This window comes from Rhinoderma darwinii, chromosome 4, assembly GCF_050947455.1.
Source record: "Rhinoderma darwinii isolate aRhiDar2 chromosome 4, aRhiDar2.hap1, whole genome shotgun sequence".
Classification (NCBI taxonomy): domain Eukaryota; kingdom Metazoa; phylum Chordata; class Amphibia; order Anura; family Rhinodermatidae; genus Rhinoderma; species Rhinoderma darwinii.
This window is the reverse complement of record NC_134690.1, coordinates 344,110,950-344,130,632: the sequence shown is the minus strand read 5'-3', so window position 1 is coordinate 344,130,632 and position 19,683 is coordinate 344,110,950. Positions and strand designations below refer to the sequence as shown.

Here is a 19,683-nt window from a genome sequence, read left to right as displayed (position 1 = left end):
CCCCAAAAACATACCAATAGGGAATTTAGATTGTGAGCCCCAATGGGGACAGTAAAAGAGGACCTCTGTACAGCGCTGTGTAATATGTTGGCGCTCAAGTAACTGAAATAAATAATAAATATGTACGCTTTTCTGCCTCCATGTCATTATCATTAGTATTATACATGGTCATCGACAGCAGTAAATTTCTACATATGTCAGCGGCCTCCTACTCACTCCTATAACCACGTCTCTGTATACTTCTATTTTTGCATGTACATGCCTTGACTTTATTACTTTCTGTCCTGCATAGGTTGATGCCATGTTTTTTACATTGTGTGACTTATCTTTTAATTTTTCATATCTATCCCCCAATAAAGTCATTTTTTATGACAAATTAGGATCTTTTGTGCCATATGGTTGTAGGTTTATTCATAGGTTGTATAGTTGTAATTATATAAATTTCCATCTGATGCTGTAATTACTTTGGGAGTTCAGAATCAGGTAAACAATAACAAAAATTGTGACTTTTAACCCCTTCCCGTCATCCTCCGTATATATATACGGTGCTGTCGGGAGGTGCTTCCCGCAAAGCGCCGTATAGGTACTGCGCAACGAGAAACGGTCATCAGTGCTAATTGCATCGTGACAAAGTAAAGATGGCTGCTGTCCCTGACAGCAGGCCATCTCTACTACTCGCCCAGGGTTCCGTTTCAGCCCCCCCGCATCGGCGATCGCTGCTATTGATCAGTCAATTCTGACTGGCCAATAGCAGGCATTTTTGTTAAAACTGTGCCCTGGAGTCGCAGGGCACAGCTAGACAGTGGTGATTGGTGCTGTCTAAGACAAAACCCATCACCACCAACGTCATCTAGGGAGGTGGCAGTGATGCCACCTCTAGGAGCGCTCTGATTGGTCGGTCTGTAATGACCGACCAATCAGAGCACCGGGGGGTGTTTTGAACATCGAGACCGCTCTGCACGCCGCCATTCCTGTTTGAGGCAGCGTGCAGAGCGGTTTGAGAGACTGTCTGTTGTGGCTTTGCTGGGATTTGTAGTGCGATCTGCGCTACTGTGTATAAGAGTGTCCTATCTTGCTACTTCTGTCTGATCACCAGCAGTCTTTTTTTTTTGTGATCAGACAGATTTTTTTGGCTCTTTCCACCCTCCTTGGGCCTGTCCTTATCCCAATCCACCCCCTCCCTGTCCCAATCTACCCCCCCTTTCCCACCCCATCCCATCCCTGTCCGAGTCCTGTGCCCACTGAGCGCTGATCAGTGACCACCATCACTGATCAGCATCTGTTCCCAATTTTTGGCGCAGGAATTTTTAAAATAAAATTTGCACCATCTCTTTGTGTGCGCCCTGCGGCCACGAAGTACTGGTTAGTGACTACCATCACTGATCAGCATCCGTGTTTTTTTTTCTGCAGGTTCTTTCTTTGTAACTTTTTCCACCCACACCAATTACCTGTGTGTGTCCTGCGACCGCTGATCAGTGACCGCCATCGTCAAATTCATAAATTTGCACTATCTACCTGTGTGCACCCTGCGGCCACAGACTGCTGATTAGTTATCAGCATCTGTGGTAATTTGTTGACGCAGGTTTTTTTAGGTCTTTTTTTTCACCTGCACCTTTGCATAGACGCACATCAATGATCAGCATATTTTCTGGCGCAGGTTTTTTGTTTTTTTTCTAATACACTATAAAATGTAAAATATAAAATATAGTAGTTAGGTGTAGTTATAAAATATAGTAGTTAGGTGTAGCTAGTAGGTAGGGAGTTAGGGTAGCATACGCCAGCGTTAGAAACCTTCATTTAGTTTTATATCTAGATGGATATATCTAGCAACTTTTTTCTCCAGTTTTAGTAGAAATTTACCGTAGTTCAGTTAGACTACAGTTTTTTTTAGTACTAGATAGTGTCAGTTACTGACGGACGTTCAGTTGTTTTTTTTCTAACTGACGATCGCACAGTAAATTCGATTCTTTTTTTCCTTTTTTTTTCTTCTCTTCTCTTCCCTTTTTAAAAAAAATAAAAATTCCCCCTGTAATAAATCAAAATGTCTCAATCGTCCAGAAGGATGTATCCAGTCGAGGAGGCATACGCCATCATTGCCTCTGACACAGATTCAGCCAGCGAGGGAGAGGAGGAATATACCCCACTCCTTTTAGTTTCCTCCTCTTCCTCCTCCTCCAGTGATGAGGAACACCCCCAAAGACGATCCAGGAGAGCATCTGAGGCAACCCCAATGAATGATCCCAAGTGGACTCCACTCCCCGAAAATTATGAGCCTCAAATTCCTGATTTTATAGACAGCTCAGGAATTCAGTTTGAGACTGAAGGCCTCACAGAAATTGACTTTTTCAAGGTCTTTTTCTCTGAGGAGTTTGTTAATTTAATGGTGGCCCAGACGAATCTGTACGCCCAACAATTTTTAACCCAAAACCCCACTTCATCATTTTTTAGGTGGACCCCAGTAGATGCAGCAGAGATGATGACGTTTTGGGGTCTTGTGCTGCATCTACTGGGGTCCACCTAACAAATGATGAAGTGGGGTTTTGGGTTAAAAATTGTTGGGTGTACAGATTCGTCTGGGCCACCTGGAAACCAAATTGCATCCTGGGCTACAATAAGTACATAGGCGGGGTTGATCTCTCTGATCAAGTACTGAAGCCTTATAGTGCCCTATGGAAAAGAAAGACATGGTACAAAAAGCTGGCCGTGCATATTATACAGATGGCATTGTAGAACGCTTACGTATTATCCCGATGTGCAGGCTGGACAGGGACATTTCTTAACTTTCAAGAGGTGGTGATCAAGGCATTTCTATTTGGGAACCAGGCAGGTGAGGGCCCAAGCACATCTGCTGCTAGCGATGGTCCACGTATTGTACCAGGGCAACATTTCCCCAATGAAGTGCCCCAAATTGCAAAGAAGGGAAGGACACAAAAAAGGTGCAGAGTGTGTTCCAAAAGGGGAATAAGAAAAGACACTATTTACCACTGTGAAACCTGCCCCGAAAAACCAGGCCCGTGTATCAAGGATTGCCTCAAAGAGTACCATACATCCATAAACTAGTAGTTTCATGCTTCATTAACCCCGTTATTATACCAAAAGCAACATTGCGTCCACACACATATCCAGCTAAATCCTAGTTCCAAAAGTCAAATGGCGCTTCTGAGCCCTGTCCGGTGTCCAAACAGCCGTTTATGACCACATGTGGGGTACTGTTTTACGCGGGAGAAATTGCTTTACAAATGTGGAGGAGCTTTTTCTCCTTTAGTCCTCGTGGAAATGAAAAAAAAATTAGATAAACCCACATTTTCTTTGAAAAAAATGTAGATTTTCATTTTCACTGCCCACTTCCAGAAATGTCTTCAAAAAACCTGTGTGGTCAAAATGCTCACTACACCACTAGATAATTTCCTCAAGGGGTTTAGTTTCCAAAATGGGTTCAATTGTGGGGGTTTCCACTGTTTTGGCCCCCAGGAGCTTTGCAAATGTGACATGGCCTCCGCAAACTATTCCTGCTAAATATGAGCTCCAAAAGCCAAATGGTGCTCTTTCCCTTCTGAGCCCTGCTGTGTGTCCAAACAGCCATTTATGACCACATGTGGGGTACTGTTTTACTCGGGAGAAATTGCTTTACAAATGTTGTGGAGCTTTTTCTTCTTTAGTCTTCGTGGAAATCAGAAAAAATTAGCTAAACCTAAATTTTTTTGGAAAAAATGTAGATTTTCATTTTCACGGCCTACTTCCAATAATTTCTGCAAAAAACCTGTGGGGTCAAAATGCTCACTATACCCCTAGATAATTTCCTCAAGGGGTGTAGTTTACAAAATAGTGTCACTTGTGGGGGGTTTCCACTGTTATGGGACCGCAAGAGCCCTGCAAACTTGACATGGTACCTAAAATATTTTCTAATAAGAAGGAGGCCCCAAAATCCACCAGGTGCTCCTTTGCTTCTGAGGCCTGTGCTTCAGTCCATAAGCACACTAGGGTCACATGTGGGATATTTCCTAAAACGGCAGAATCTGGGCAATAAATATTGAGTTGCATTTATCTGGTAAAACCTTCTGTGTTACAAAAAAAATGGATTAAAAATGAATTTCGGCAAAAAAAAATAATTACATTTGTAAATGTCACCTCTACATTGCTTTAATTCCTGTGAAACGTCTAAAGGGTTGATAAACTTTCTAAATGCTGTTTTGAATACTTTGATGGGTGCAGTTTTTTAAATGGGGTAACTCGAGGGGGTTTGTATTGTGTAGGCCCCTCAAAACCACTTCACAACTGAACTGGCCCCTGTAAAAATAGCATTGTGACGTTTTCTTGAAAATGTGAGAAATTGCTGCTCAAGTTCTAAGCCTTGTAACGTTCTAGAAAAATAAAAGGATGTTCAAAACATGATGCCAATCTAAAGTAGACATATTGGGGATGTTAATTAGCAACAATATTGTGTGGTATAACTGACTGTCTTACAAGCAGATACATTTAAATTGAGAAAAATGCAAATTTTTGCAATTTTTCGCTAAATTTGGGTGTTTTTCACAATTAAATACTGAACATATCGAGCAAATTTTGCCAGTAACATAAAGTCCAATGTGTCACGAGAAAACAATCTCAGAATCGCTTGGATAGGTAAAAGCATTCCGAAGTTATTACCACATAAAGTGAAACGTCAGATTTGAAAAATGAGGCTCTGTCAGGAAGGTCAAAAGTGGCCAAATCGGGAAGGGCTTAAATGGGCCTTTAGCAATAGACTAAGATATTTTTGTCTTGTGATATCATCTGCCAAATCTCAGTTTCTGGCTTTATTTTCCGGTCAGCATATCAGACTTGTTTAATAGTGAAAAGGTTATGTTTCAGGGACTAAATATGTATGCTGTAAAGTAATTAAAAGTATGTAATTGTAATCTGGCATAACCATTACTTCCATACTGATGCAGATTCAATATGCATTATGCACTATAACTACCTCAACTCTCAATCCTTTTAGACAGATTTCATAATCCGTATTAGAAACAGTGCCACTCCTGTCCAAGGATTGTGACTGGTAATGCAGCTCAGCCCCATTTACTTGACAAGAGTGGTCACAAACAGGTAAGGCGCTGTTTCTGGAAACAAGGAATACCCTTTTAATTTTCTCAGACAACTCTTTTTAAAACCTTAATATGTTACATTGTACAGTGCCATGGAAAATTATGTTGCCATCTATAAAAGAATATTGGACATCGGCCATCACCTTGCAGTTTAACGGGAATCTTTTAGCAGTTTTAAGGCCTTAAAACTACTGACACAGCTATATAGGGGAGGGAATTGTAAGTACACCTTTAGTCTCGGTCATGCATGTTGCATGATTGAGAAAACTATGTTTAATTCCACCGGCACCACGATCACTAAGGCGGGCACTTGATGTGCAAGTTCTCCTGCACTGTACTTTGCCAGGCCTGTCTCTGAGTGATGGCTCTAGAGGTCTCCTGATTGGCCACTAGAGCAGTCACTCAGAGCAGAGAGTGGCACTTGCAACCATCATGCCAGGGGAAATCAAATGTCGTGTTTTTAAAAGTAATGTTTACAATGCCCTTCTCCTTTCCTATACTGCTAATAGGACAGCTATTTTTTTCACCTTGTGCCGTGTACACAGTGGGCAAGGGCAAAAGTCACCACATTGTAATCAGAGGGCAGGATTACAATAAAAGGTAATACCTTAATTATAAAGTTAGAAGCAGATAACACAGGATTGTACCATATACAATAGGTGATGGACACAGCTCATCTGCTCCTCCCACTCTCTACTTTGTGACTATTGTACAGGTCTATGGGAGAGTCTCGTGGGCATGCTCTGTAACATCAACTGTGTCCTTATGTCCATCTGCAAATTTTTGACGCATTTTGATTGATTGGCAAAACCAAAAGTAAAATAAAAAAATAAAAAAACGAGTGACATTTTCAGTGCCTTTTCCAAAAATACAAAGGATACTACCATTTTGATCACTTTAAACGTTACTCCCATCCTATAAAGTAATGGCGCATGCGCAGGGAATTGCAGCCCGTTCACTTAAACGAGGCCATGCTGGAGTTCCCTGCGCAGCAGGTGGTCGGGGTAACAATATATGCCAATGCTTAATAAGATGGGAATACCCCTTTAAAGACTATGGGCACCTTTGACTTGGAAAAAATATATTTTTACACATGTTAGTGATGACCTGGAGTTGCAAAAGATATACTAAAGGCCCTTTTACATGGGCCAATTATCAGGCAAACGAGCATTCATGTGAACTCTCATTCCCAATTGTTGCCCTGTGTAAACGGAGAAACGATCAGCTGATGAACGTGCAAATGCTTGTTCTTCGGCGGATTGTATTGATTATGCAGCCAGATATATTATTGTTGTCGGCCGCACATCTTCCTGTGTAAACAGGGAGCTGTGCTGCCGACGCGGTAGAAATGTAGGACGAGCGATCGTAGTAACGATTGCTCGTCCCCATACATAGCTCCTTGTGAAAGGAGAACACGAGACAGCTCGTTGCTGGGCGCTTGTTTACACGGCCCATGTCGGGCCGTGTAAGAGGACCTTTAGTTTCAGGCTGCAAACTTCATTCATTCTCAGAGCACCTGATATGCAATTTGCAAGCTGCTCTAGTATCAGACTTTCCTCCTGTGGGATTGTACCTCCCAGTAAAACATGCTGGATGGGAGTTCTTGGACTCCACAATGCTGCTGCCTGCACTAGCTCATGTATTAGCACAGCTTCATTCCTGTACTGCTTTCTTCTTCATGAGGAATCTATTTGTCACTTTTTCTGACAGACACTGATGCGGAGAAGTGTGACGTGGGTTCTTTCAATGCAAGTCTTCTTCATATTAACCTACATAGTGCAATATTTCTTTTGTAACTATAAGCCTAAAAATGCTTAAAAAAAAAAAGAAAAGCAAAAAAACGGTGTATAAAAAGAATAAATAAATAGACACCTGCATTGTTCACAAAAAAAGTATTGGGAAAAATCACGTTGATAGATCAACAAATAAAGTTATAGACGTTTAACTAGCGCGTGCGAAAAATATGTAAGCAGTGTCTGGTCCTGAAAGCTAAGGATAGCCCGAACCATAACAGATTAAGCACTGCATGACTGTAGCAACCGGCAGGTAAATGTATGGTAACTTCACAACTTGTCAACAAGTATACAGACACAATTACCGTAATAAAGTGGTTTTCCATCTCTGGGGTGATGAGACAAGAGGAGGGTCTTTGTATAATTAAAAATGATTGTCGAATAGTCTATTACGCATTGACCATATGTCACTAAATAGGGATATGGGGGGGGGGGGGGTCTCATTAATTCTTTATTTCCTACAAATATTAACATGACATTGGCACATTTTATCACTCGTTAGCAAATATCTGGTTGATTTATGATATGTTCTTAGAACACAAGAAACGATGTTCAGTATTACCAAAAAGCATCTAGATAAACTTTATATAGTCCATACAGTAACAGGCCCTTTAAGAAAATGCACCAACTGAAAGATCCTTTCCAGACGTAACCCACAGTTTCTTTTATTAAAAGATCATAAAAACATTGGACAGAATCATTTCAGAGCTTTATCCCAACACAGATGTTTTGAAAGAATTTTTTATAAGTTAAAATAAACCACAAAAACTGAAAATGAACACGACGTGCAGAAAGAGGTGAGGCAAAAGCAGCTGTGTGTTGCGATGTAGAGTGGAAACTTTGAGGATAAGCAGCAGTGTCACGTGAGTATGGCAAATTTTGGCATTTTAAACAAACAATAAAATACAATCTGTAAACAGAAAAGGAGGGGATAAAAGTGAAGCAATTTGCATTGTGTCAGTTCCAGGAAAATTCATATTTAGAGAAACATAACTTTTAATGGGTTGAATTCTCGACTTCGCTTTCTGATTGCAACTCAGTAAATTCTGCATGATAAAAAGTGACATGTTCTCATTAAAAACTACAGAACTAGATGTGTTCTTTCAAAAGATCATTTGGGGCAGTGCTAAACATTACTAGAAAGAATAAATAAATAAATAAATAAATAAATAAATAGGCTATGCTATCAATACCATGATGCCTCAGCACAGTATCACATGAGCAGCTAGAGACCGTACCATCTCTTCCTGCTGGGAGGACAGTGTGATTATCCTCAATATTCCACTAAAAAAGTTAAGAGATTATAAGTATAGAGCCAGGGAGGCTAAACTGTGATCTCCATTATAGCATATACCTACGTACATACATACATACAAGTACTATGCACACCAAAATGGAAATTCTTGATTAATAATTTATTTATAGCCAATGACAGTGCAACGTTTCGGTCAATACTATGACCTTCCTCAGGCACTTAGTCAATGCTGGATCCTGTGTGGTTCGTTTGGCGGCTGACTGCTGTTGTTATGCGCTACCCTAGCCCTTTATGAAATTAGTTATCGTCGCAATCATACCGACCCGATGAATAAAGTTATGTTATTTATACCACATGGTAAACGGTGTAAATTTAGGACACAAAAAGGAGTGGCAAAATTGCTGGAAGATTGGTGTTTCATCCCCATTACGGCCACTGTGTTCTTTGTATAAGTTGTTTATTACAATATCTTAATGACAACATCTTTTTCTTTTTTCACATTTGCTCTTTTTTCTTTTTGATCTAATGTGTCTGGCAATATATGCATGAAAGGGGATACTCCATAGATTGGTACTCTTTGTGGGGACACAATTGACATTAGTTCCTTGAGGAGGGATGTCAAGGAAGGTGGTGTATCATACCCATTCCATATTTAATAGACAGTATATTCTATAGACCTAGAAGACGCCGGGCTGGCTCAATATGGTGGCACAGTGATGGATTATACATCTGTCCCTTGAGCCGTGTTGAGCAGTCAGTTGGGAAGCTATTCCTACCATGGAAGGACTGTTCTCTCCACTAGGGTCATAGGAGCCTGCTTTACTCAATTCTTTGGGGTTTGATTGAGTTCTTTTCCGACTATCTCCACTCCCTTTTCATCTTTTGCAGCTAATCCATATGTATCCTCATTAGTAGATACTAAATATTGTGCCCTAGTTAAACACTTTGTGGATGATTTATCGGTTACTGTAAGAGCTCTGATAGGAGAATGGGGGCTTTTGTGGTCTCTGCCCTTGCTTAACATGGCGGGATTATACCTATGATTAGCCACAGCGAATGCGCACCTTTTAAAGAGGCTCTGTTACCAGATTTTGCAACCCCTATCTGCTATTGCAGCAGATAGGCGCTGCAATGTAGATTACAGTAACGTTTTTATTTTTAAAAAACGAGCATTTTTGGCCAAGTTATGACCATTTTTGTATTTATGCAAATGAGGCTTGCAAAAGTACAACTGGGCGTGTTGAAAAGTAAAAGTACAACTGGGCGTGTATTATGTGTGTACATCGGGCGTTTTTACTACTTTACTAGCTGGGCGTTCTAATGAGAAGTATCATCCACTTCTCTTCAGAACGCCCAGCTTCTGGCAGTGCAGACACAGCCGTGTTCTCGAGAGATCACGCTGTGACGTCACTTCCCCAGGTCCTGCATCGTGTCAGACGAGCGAGGACACATCGGCACCAGAGGCTACAGATGATTCTGCAGCAGCATCGGCGTTTGCAGGTAAATCGATGTAGCTACTTACCTGCAAACGCTGATGCTGCTGCAGAATCAACTGTAACCTCTGGTGCCGATGTGGCCGACACGATGCAGGACCTGTGAGTGACGTCACAGATCTGCACTGCCAGAAGCTGGGCGTTCTGAAGAGAAGTGGATGATACTTATCAGAACGCCCAGCTAGTAAAAGTAGTAAAAACGCCCCGATGTACGCACATAATACACGCCCAGTTGTACTTTTACTTTTCAACACGCCCAGTTGTACTTTTGCAAGCCTCATTTGCATAAATACAAAAATGGCCATAACTTGGCCAAAAATGCTCGTTTTTTAAAAAGAAAAACGTTACTGTAATCTACATCGCAGCGCCTATCTGCTGCAATAGCAGATAGGGGTTGCAAAATCTGGTGACAGAGCCTCTTTAAGCCTCTCTATTTTTGCATCGGTAATTCTGACCAGCTATGTGTTCCCTTACATACTATGGCTCATTGGATGTCCGAGAGGCTCTGCACCTGTGCGACCAGGTGAGCCAGTGCAGGTCTCTGTTCTTATACCTTGCCCGACACGTGATCAGTAAATCCTATGCCAAGATTAAAGCAGGGATAGGAGCATGCGCAATTGGACACCGAAACAGACGGAGGTTGCCATATACATATGGTTACACTTTGGTGATTACTTAGATGTTTTTTTTTTAAAGTCAAGTGGGTGTGGGCCAGCATTTTATTATTTATTCTATTTATCACTTGCATTATGGATATAGTTTTATTATTGTATCACACGATCTGCACTTTATACTGTTGGAGGGTAATATACTTGACCCTATGAATTGTTACATTTTTGTACCCTTGTATAATTAATGCACTTTTTGGGCATATTTTTGTACTAATGAGACATTATTAGTAAGGTCTTGGGGCATTTTTCACAGCATCCGATAGTTTTCACTGACCCATTCACTTTAGTGGGTTTATCCGGTCCCTACTCTCCGATCCATGGAAAGTCATGTGTACAGTATATATATATATATATATATATATATATATATATATTACACACACATACATATATTATACACACTTTCGCAGTACCGGGCTCCTGGATTCGAATCTGATCAAATATCATCTGCATGGAGTTTGTATGTTCTGCGCGTGTTTGCATGGGTTTCCTCTCACACTCTAAAAACATACAGATAGGGAATGTTCATGCCTCAGACAGACTAAGGAAGTTATACTAGCCAGTGTAATGTATATTTACATATAGCAACTATTTAAAACCGTATTCTGAAAAAACAGCTTGATTTCTTCCAGAGGCTAATGAGGATTAAAAATGACCGAGGCCTGCGCTATTCTGTAATCTGAGCACCGTCTCACAGTGTTTCTTGAGCTGTTTGTGTTGGCTGGGTCTTTTACCCAACATCTGTTTGTAGCGTGTCCTAGATTTCCAAAAATCTGAACATAATCATCTCATCATGTGCAGAACAATATTTAACGTCATCCAATGGTCAAATATATTCTGCTGCACGCGGATTCAGAAACTGCAATGAATCTTTAATCATTAGCCCTAAATATGTTTTTATAGAAGCTGCCTAGCAGAATAAAGAAATGGGCTTGCTATTGCGGTCATATAGTTTTCACTGGCAACGTTGGAAAAAAATTGCGGTTATTTTTTTTTTGGACAAACATATTATGGTGCATAACAAAATTTCCACTGGCATTGGATACAATAGTAAAGGACGCCTTTAACCCCTTAATGACCGGGCATGTTTGTACCTTAATGACCAAGCCAGATTTGTCAAATCTGGTATGTCTGACTTTATCAGAGAATAACTCTGTGAAAGTTTTGAATATCCAAGTAATTCTGACATTGTTTTTTCGTCACATGTTGTACTTTATTTTAGTGGTAAAAGTAGACTGATACGATTTGCGGAAATTAATAAAAAAATAGAAAAATGGAAGAAATTTTGTAAAAATTACCATTTTCCCCTATTTTTAACTGCAATATGTCACATATGTACACACATACTGTACAATTTTTTTAATTAAATATATATTTCTATCTCTTTACTCCATTTTGGCAGCACTTTTGAAAATATAAAATAAATTTTCAGCAATTTAGAGGACTTACAAATTGAATAATAATTTTATAAATTTTGAAGTACATTTTGTTTTCCTGCACCAAGCCAGGTTTTCAGAGGCTCATAGGTGTCAGAATGGTGGAAACCCCCACAAATGACCCCATTTAGAAAACTAGACCCCTTAAGGTATTTACCTAAGGGTATAGTAAGTATTTTGACACCACAGTTTTTTGCTAAATTTAATACATAGCCGGTGAAAAAAAAAATAATTTCACTTTTTTTCATAAAAGTATCAGTTTGAAGACCAATTTCTTTGTAAAGCGACCATGAGAATGAAGAAACACACCCCAAAATCTATCACCCTGTTTCTCCTGTTTTCAAAAATACCCACATTGTGGCCCTAATGCGCTGCCTGGACACACGGCAGGACCCAAAAGGAAGGGAACACCCGGAGGCTTTCAGGACTCATATTTTGCTTGAAAATGTTTTAGGCCCCAATGTACATTTGGAGAAGCTTTGAGCTGCCAGAATGATAGAAACTCCCCATAAATGACCCCATTTCGAAAACTAGACCCCTTAAGGTATTTATCTAGGGGTATAGTTAGCATTTTGACCACACAGGTTTTTCGCTAAATATATTGAAATTAGTCCGTAAGAATTAAAATGTATTTTTTTTCTGAAACAACATAGAAATTTTTATTATTTACAAGGAATAACGAAGAAAATGCACCCCAACATTTGTAAAGCAATGTCTCCCGATTACGACAATACCCCATATGTGGTAATAAACTGCTGTTTGGACCCACAGCAGGGCTCAGAAGGGAAGGAGCGCCATTTGGATTTATGATTTTGCTGGAATGGTTTTCGGTGCCATGTCGCATTTGCAATGCACTGGAGGGACCAAAACAGTGGAAACCCACCAAAAGTGACCCCATTTTGGAAAAACCTTCAAGGAATTTTTCTAGGGGTATAGTGAGCATTTACACCCCACGGGTCTTTTGCAGAGTTTATTAGAATTAGGGCGCGAAAATTAATATCAACATTTTTTCCACTAAAATGTTGCATTTTCTCATTTTCACAAGGGATAAAGGAGGAAAAAAACAACCATTTTTTAATAAAGCAATTTCTCCCGAGTACGGAAATACCCAACATGTTGTCATACGTTTTTTCATTAGAAATGAATTAACCCTTTCAGGACTGATCCATTTTTTGCTTTCATATTTTAGATTTTCACTCCCCGCTTTCCAAGAGCCATAACTTTTTTATTTTTCCATCAATAGAGTGGTGTGAAGGCTTATTTGTTGCGGGACAATCTGTAGTTTTCATTGGTACCATTTTGGGGTACATGCGATTTTTTTTGATCACTTTTTATTCAATTTTTTTGCAATCCTGAGCAAAAAACAGGAATTCTGACACCGTTTTTTAGGTTTTCTTTTTGCGGCGCTCACCGTACGCTATAAATGACATTTTTACTTTATTCTGCAGGTTGGTACGATTACGGCGATACCATATGTATATAGGTTTGGTCCTTTTTTTTAGCGTTTGCGCAATAAAATGACTTATTTATAAAAAAAAAAAAATCTGTGTCACCATATTCTGAGAGCCATAATTTTTTAATTTTTTAGTCAAAAAAGCTGTGTAAGGGCTTGTTTTTTGCGGGACGGATAGAAGTTTTTATTGGTACTATTTTCGGGTACATGCGACTTTTTGATCACTTTTTATTCTTTATTTAGGGAGCGGTGGTGACCCAAAAAATTGCGATTCTGTCGTAGTTTTTTATTGATTTTTTTGGGGGTGTTCATCGTGCGGGAAAAACAACATTATAGTTTTATAGTTGGGTTCGTTACGAACGCGGTGATACCAGATATGTGTACTTTTTTAACGTGTTCATTTTTTTTCTATAATAAAAGTCTTATTATAGGAAAAAAAGCGTTTAGTGTTTATAGAACTTATAACTTTTATTTTTACACTTTTTTTAAAACATTTTTATTACTTTTTTTTACTTTTTTAACTTGTCCCACTAGGGGACACTTAGTCTTGCAGCTTTGATCGCTGCTAGAGTACATTACACTACACACGTAGTGTAATGTACTCTAACTGTCATTGTGACGTGACTGTCACACTGACAGGAAGCAGAGGAGGAACGGCCGGACGCTGTTCTTCCGAGGCTTCCGTGCATGGCAACCCGGAGGTCATTATCTGACCTCCGATTGCCGTGACAAGCATCGGTAGCCCCCACGATCACTTCGTGGGGGCTGCTGATGTGCTTCAAACCACTTAAATGCGGCGACGGCAATCCGTCGCCGCACTTAAGGGGTTAACTGCCGAAATCAGCGGCGATGGTCCGCTGTCCGGCAAGACTGATGTCTCAGCTGTCGGGGACAACTGTCAGCGCGGGTCTGTCACTCTGTGTTTACACAGAGTGACAGTTTGAAATGCGGACGAAAATGAACGTCATGGTGCGGGAACTAGCAGCCGACCATGACGTTCATTTTCGTCCTTGGTCGTTAAGGGGTTAAGAAAGACCTCCAGTGGAAACACAACTTTCCATGTCTGCATTCCCCACCTGACTGTATACCACACTCTACACTTATTTTCTGTATACTGTACTTACTTTTTGAACTGCTGCCTTGTCCAGGCTTTAAAAAAGCCTCTATCTTGATTCCTAGATTTCCCCAGCTTTCTCTTCCTCTCTGCTTCAATATCAATCCCATGATGCTTCAGCACAGCATCACATGACCTGTTAAAGACCATACCATTTCTGCATGCTGGGGGACACAGATTATAAATTTCTCTGTATTCTTCTAAATAAGCTGAGAAACCATAAGTAAACAGACAGGGAGGCTGCACTATATTCTTCTACATTATACTTGTGTGACAGAACCTGTGGTAGCTGATGATACAAGTTTGGGTCCACCCCTGTGCAAGACTAGTGTAGTACAGATACTGCTGAAGCCGGTGATGGGTGACACATAGATCTCCATAGACTCAAGTAGAGAAATCGTGTCACTGAGCCTGATCCACACTGCTGCTAAGCAACCATCCCGGTCTGATATATAGAGATAGAAACAGCAAGAAAAAGAACAGCTGAGAGACTGACACATGGAATACCATAATGGGACACATGGGGAAGTTTAGTTTTGGCCGAAGCATCCCCTTAAGTTATATCCAAATAGAAAATGGGGAACTACAAGAAGTTTAATGGTTTGCCAATTCCTGATCCTGGTTACTGCGGTTTAGGACCATGTCATAAGATAGTACATGGGACCAACCTGATTGCCAGAAACCACTCCAACAAGTACTATGCACATACGTGTGTCTAATTGATTTTACAAACTGCTGCACAAAAGAAACAAACAGGTAATAGTAACACCCACTTGACGTCAGTTATGTGACCACCACACATACACAGTGTTTGGACAACACAGGCGATCTGTATAGGACTAAGAGTTTTTTGGCGCTGTATTTGATGTGGAAACCGTGTCAAAAAACGGCCTTAATCGCCTCCTATTGGTTTCAGTGGGAGGCGGAGGCGTTTTTTTTCCCCGTGAGTGGAAGAAAAAGCTACATGAGGTCAGAGATGAAAACGCCTTAAGAAAGGGCATGAAGCTTTCTTCCCGTGAGCGATTTTTTCAGCTCGCAGGAAAAACACCTCCACCTCCCATTGAAATCAACGGGAGTAGTTTTTGGCCATTCTTTAGGCGGTTTCCCTGTCAAAAAACACGGTGTGAACATACCCAACGGTGGAATAATTAAACAATTAGTTCACTGTGTTTGTATTCAAGGTCTCTAGATGATTTATAAAATAATTGCCTGTCTCTGAGATGTGGTCATGTTGTCAATAAAGTTATAAATAAAAAATAAAAAAAACAACACAGAGGAGACCGTGAGAAGAATGTAAGAGCTGCTCCTCACCGACACGGACAGACATGATGATGAGATGCTGCTATGGGTAGAAATACTTTATAACTTCTGCTCCTCAATAATCTACTATTTACCTGTTAGATACCTGGACAGTGTTACCTGAATACCAGTGGTCACATGACTGTCCAGTTATCCTATTAGGCGCTTTTTTATGGACAAATTGTGGGCTATACCATTTTTTTTATGTTTAGACAGACAATTGCACAAGTAGAAAAGTAGTAGAGCGGAATTTTTAATGCATTTATATAAGAAATCTGTAGGATTCCCTATTCTATAAATAAATGAATAGAAAAAAAAGTGGACAACCCCTTTAAATTCCATTTGTATTAGTTCTCCCACAATTCAATGTATTTCAGCAGAGTTTGAAAACTTTCTTTGTAGAACCAACATCCTGGTTCATCGTGAACATGCTAGAACTACAGAGAAAACTGAAACCGCAATATGCAGAGCAGTAAAGCTGTTCAGACAATAGTGATTTTAGTTATCTTAAATAAATTTAGACCATTTGTTTCCATTGGGCAAAAAACATATCAGCGCCAATCAACATGCGGTACTATTGTTGGCACCTCATAATGTTCACTAGTTCTGCCTAGTCAAATACCTATGAGCACTCTGTCACTTTGGATGACAACAATGGCAACAAAATGCAGACTATCTAACTACATCAATTATAAGCAACAGATTTTGTACTGTGAAATTTATGCACAATCAGTATTCCATGGCCAGCGTTAAAAAGACAAATAGGAGGAGGGAAGTAACTCTCCATAAAGCCATAACCACACATGCCATTTTGATTCAGTTCATGGTGCAGTTTTTGGCTAATTTTTTTTAAGGGGATCCAAAAGGAATGAACATTTTTAAGAAAAGGCTAATGCATCCCCTTTTCTTATGTATACACTCTTGTGCAAAGAAAAACGGAGCCAAAACCTGCACCAACAACTTCATCTGAACTGCAGGTGTGTTCCTGGCCTAATAAAGAATAATATTCCATTAATATTTTGTTTCCGCGAAGAAAAAAAAACTATGCGAAACGGAAACCAACAGCAACGGAAGCATTACCATTGAAAATCTATGGTAATGCAAACTGAAGCTATGGTTTCCGTTAGGCTTTCTATTCATTGGTTGCTCAGACGGACATGTCGAACGGAAGCCCAACGCTGATGTAAACACAGCCTTAGGGCCTGTTCACATCAGCGATCACTTTCCATTCCGTGGTTCTGTTGGAGGTTTCCGTCGGGTGAACCCCGCAACGGAAAGTGAAACTGAAACCACAGCTTCCGTTTCCGTCACCATTGATATCAATGGTGACGGAAACATTGCTAATGGTTTTCGTTCGTCACCATTCCGGCAGGTTTCCGTTTTAACGACGGAATCAATAGCGGAGTCAACTGCGCTATTGATTCTGTCGGAAAATCGGAAACCTGCCGGAATGGTGACGAACGGAAACCATTAGCAATGTTTCCGTCACCATTCAGATCAATGGTGACGGAAACAGAAGCTGTGGTTTCAGTTTCACTTTCTGTTGCAGGGTTCACCTGACGGAAACCTCCGACGGAACCCCGGAATGGAAAGCGAACGCTGATGTGAACAGGCCCGTAGTTAGCTAAAATTTAACTTTTATTATTTGCTAACTAAACGCACACAAATTGTGCCCTCATTATTGTATTTTAAAAGAACTGGAACATGTGCATCAGTTGATGTATTACTGGAGGTAAACTCCCTGAGTAATAAGCATAAAATCGCTTCAGTGTAACATTTCAGGTCACTGCTGCATAGTATATGTATCGATCATCTATGTATCGATCTTTGATGCTACTGTATGGGAGCTGCAAACAACCCTGTTGTTAGATTGACTATTACTATGTTGCAGATCTCGCCATAATTACAATTTAATGCACAGCCTCTACAACAGGTTTCGCCGTGCCCAGCGTCTTCAGGAGGATAATGTCGTACAGCAACCACTTTTTATAATCTCCCTTATGACGCCAATGTTATTCCGTTAGTAATCAGACCAATCAAATTTCTGTCAAAACAAACACTAGCCACTTAAAAGTTAGGAAAAACTATTGCTACACGTATAACACAATAATAGTCCATTTGGAGCTATACAATTAATGGTATTATTTGTTGGAGCACGTGAAGTGGAGAATTTTTGTAGTCACAAATGTACCTACGGCCATTTAATCTCTTCCAGACAGTTTTCCTCAGGCCGTGAGAAGGCATCCGGAGGCCGTGAAACGGCCATAGGCTATGTTCATGTCTAACTTTCAAAAACCTGCAATTTAACTCCTGCACATAAAGAGCAGCTATTGAGCTCCAAGGGTTGGTGCCGTGTATTATTTCTACAGTTGTATATTATTGGAAGTGGCACTTTACAAGCCCAGAGCACCAGTCATACATACAGCTCAGGTACAACAGAACACAGCAGTAAATATGTCCCAGAGTTTCTAAAAGATCTGATATGTTGATGATATACATATTTAAAAGATTATATAGATATGACCCGAGTTATTTTATTCTAATTTATACTTACCAAAAAGAACAGGTTGCAAGTGGAACAATATGCGCATGATCGCAGAACAGTTGTAGATGCAACACTAAAATAAATCAATCAAAGAACTATATATACTACAAGGCCTCTTTATTAGAGACCCGTTACCCTTCACAATTGAAGCTTCCCTGTATGGAAATTGGACACGACTACGGAGTGAAGCATAAAATCAAGCGAGCGAGTTTCCGTGAATCAAAAACCAAGCGACTTCCAACAAGTCATGGTCATCTGTGCTAGACTAGCACGAGTATTTCTAAAAACTGCCAACTTTGTGGAGTTCTCTCGTACAATGGTGTCGAGAATATACTGAAAAGTGTGTGATCGAGGAAAATCATCCAGCGAAAGGGGAAGCTGTGGACGCCATCAACTCATTGACTAAAGGGGTCAAAGGAGGTTGTCCAGAATAGTTTTGACAAACAGGTGGTGCACAGTCAAAATGATCGTTAACATGCCTGATGGCCTTCTCCTTGCTCTTAGTCCTTCAGCCTTGCGTACGTTCAAAGACAGTGGAGGGGGTGGAAGCGTATTTCAGACAACATTCTCCCTATGTAAATCTGGGACAGCAGCCACCATCTTAGACACCGAAGAACGGGGACTGGAATGCAAAAATGGAGCCAGGAACAAGCAGTACAAGGCCACCAGGTACGTCAACTATAATTTTGCTTTTTGACTGGGGGGGTTGCTATAAAAGTTGTATCTAGCTAATGGACATATTGAGATACTTTGTGGCCAAAAGGCGTTTGGATATATGTGTTCTACTAGTCCCTGCGTAGCTAGAGGGCCATTATGTTTTTCGGTTATTGGCACTCTTGTGTTTGGATCAAAAAAACTGAATTAAAAGAACTGCATGTGTGATTCCGGCCTTAGGCCATATTCACCCAGTCCAGTTTTTTATGCAGTTTTTGAAGCCACAGCGAGGAGTGGGATTGTTCCTATATACCTACCCTCCCCCTTAACCCCTTCCCGACATTTGACGTACATGTACGTCATGGAAAGTACTGACTTCCCGCATCTTGCCGTACATGTACGTCAAACGTTTGGCACCGGCTCAGAAGCTGAGCCGGTCCCATCATCACCGGATCTCAGCTGTATCTTACAGCTGACATCCGACTGTAACGGCGGGGACCGAAATTAGCTTCGATCCCCGCCATTAACCCCTTAAGTGCAGCGCTCAAACGCGATCGCTGCACTTAAGGTGTTTGCAGCTCATCGGAACCCCAGTAATGAAATTGCCGGGGTTCCGGTGGCTGCAATGGCAACCGGAGGCCTAATACTGGCCTCCCGGTCTGCCTAGCACCGAAGCCGGTCAAGATCCGCCCGGCGGCGGAGCCTGATCGGCTTCCGTAGCTGCCGGCAAGATGGCGCCGGGTCAGGAGCTGATCCGGCGTCATCAGCGGTGGAAGTCAGCTGTACTGTACAGCTGACATCCACCTGTAATGGCAGGAACCGGAGCTAGCTCCGATCCCTGCCATTAACCCCTTCGATGCAGCAATCGAAAGCGATTGCTGCATCG

General features: G+C 40.8%; 1 protein-coding gene across 1 annotated transcript in view; it reads right to left on the bottom strand.

Annotated features, from left to right (window-relative positions):
• The window catches only part of ACOXL (acyl-CoA oxidase like), a 424,164-nt gene that overhangs the window by 175,236 nt on the left and 229,245 nt on the right, over window positions 1-19,683 (bottom strand). The gene's annotated exons all lie outside the window — the stretch shown is intronic.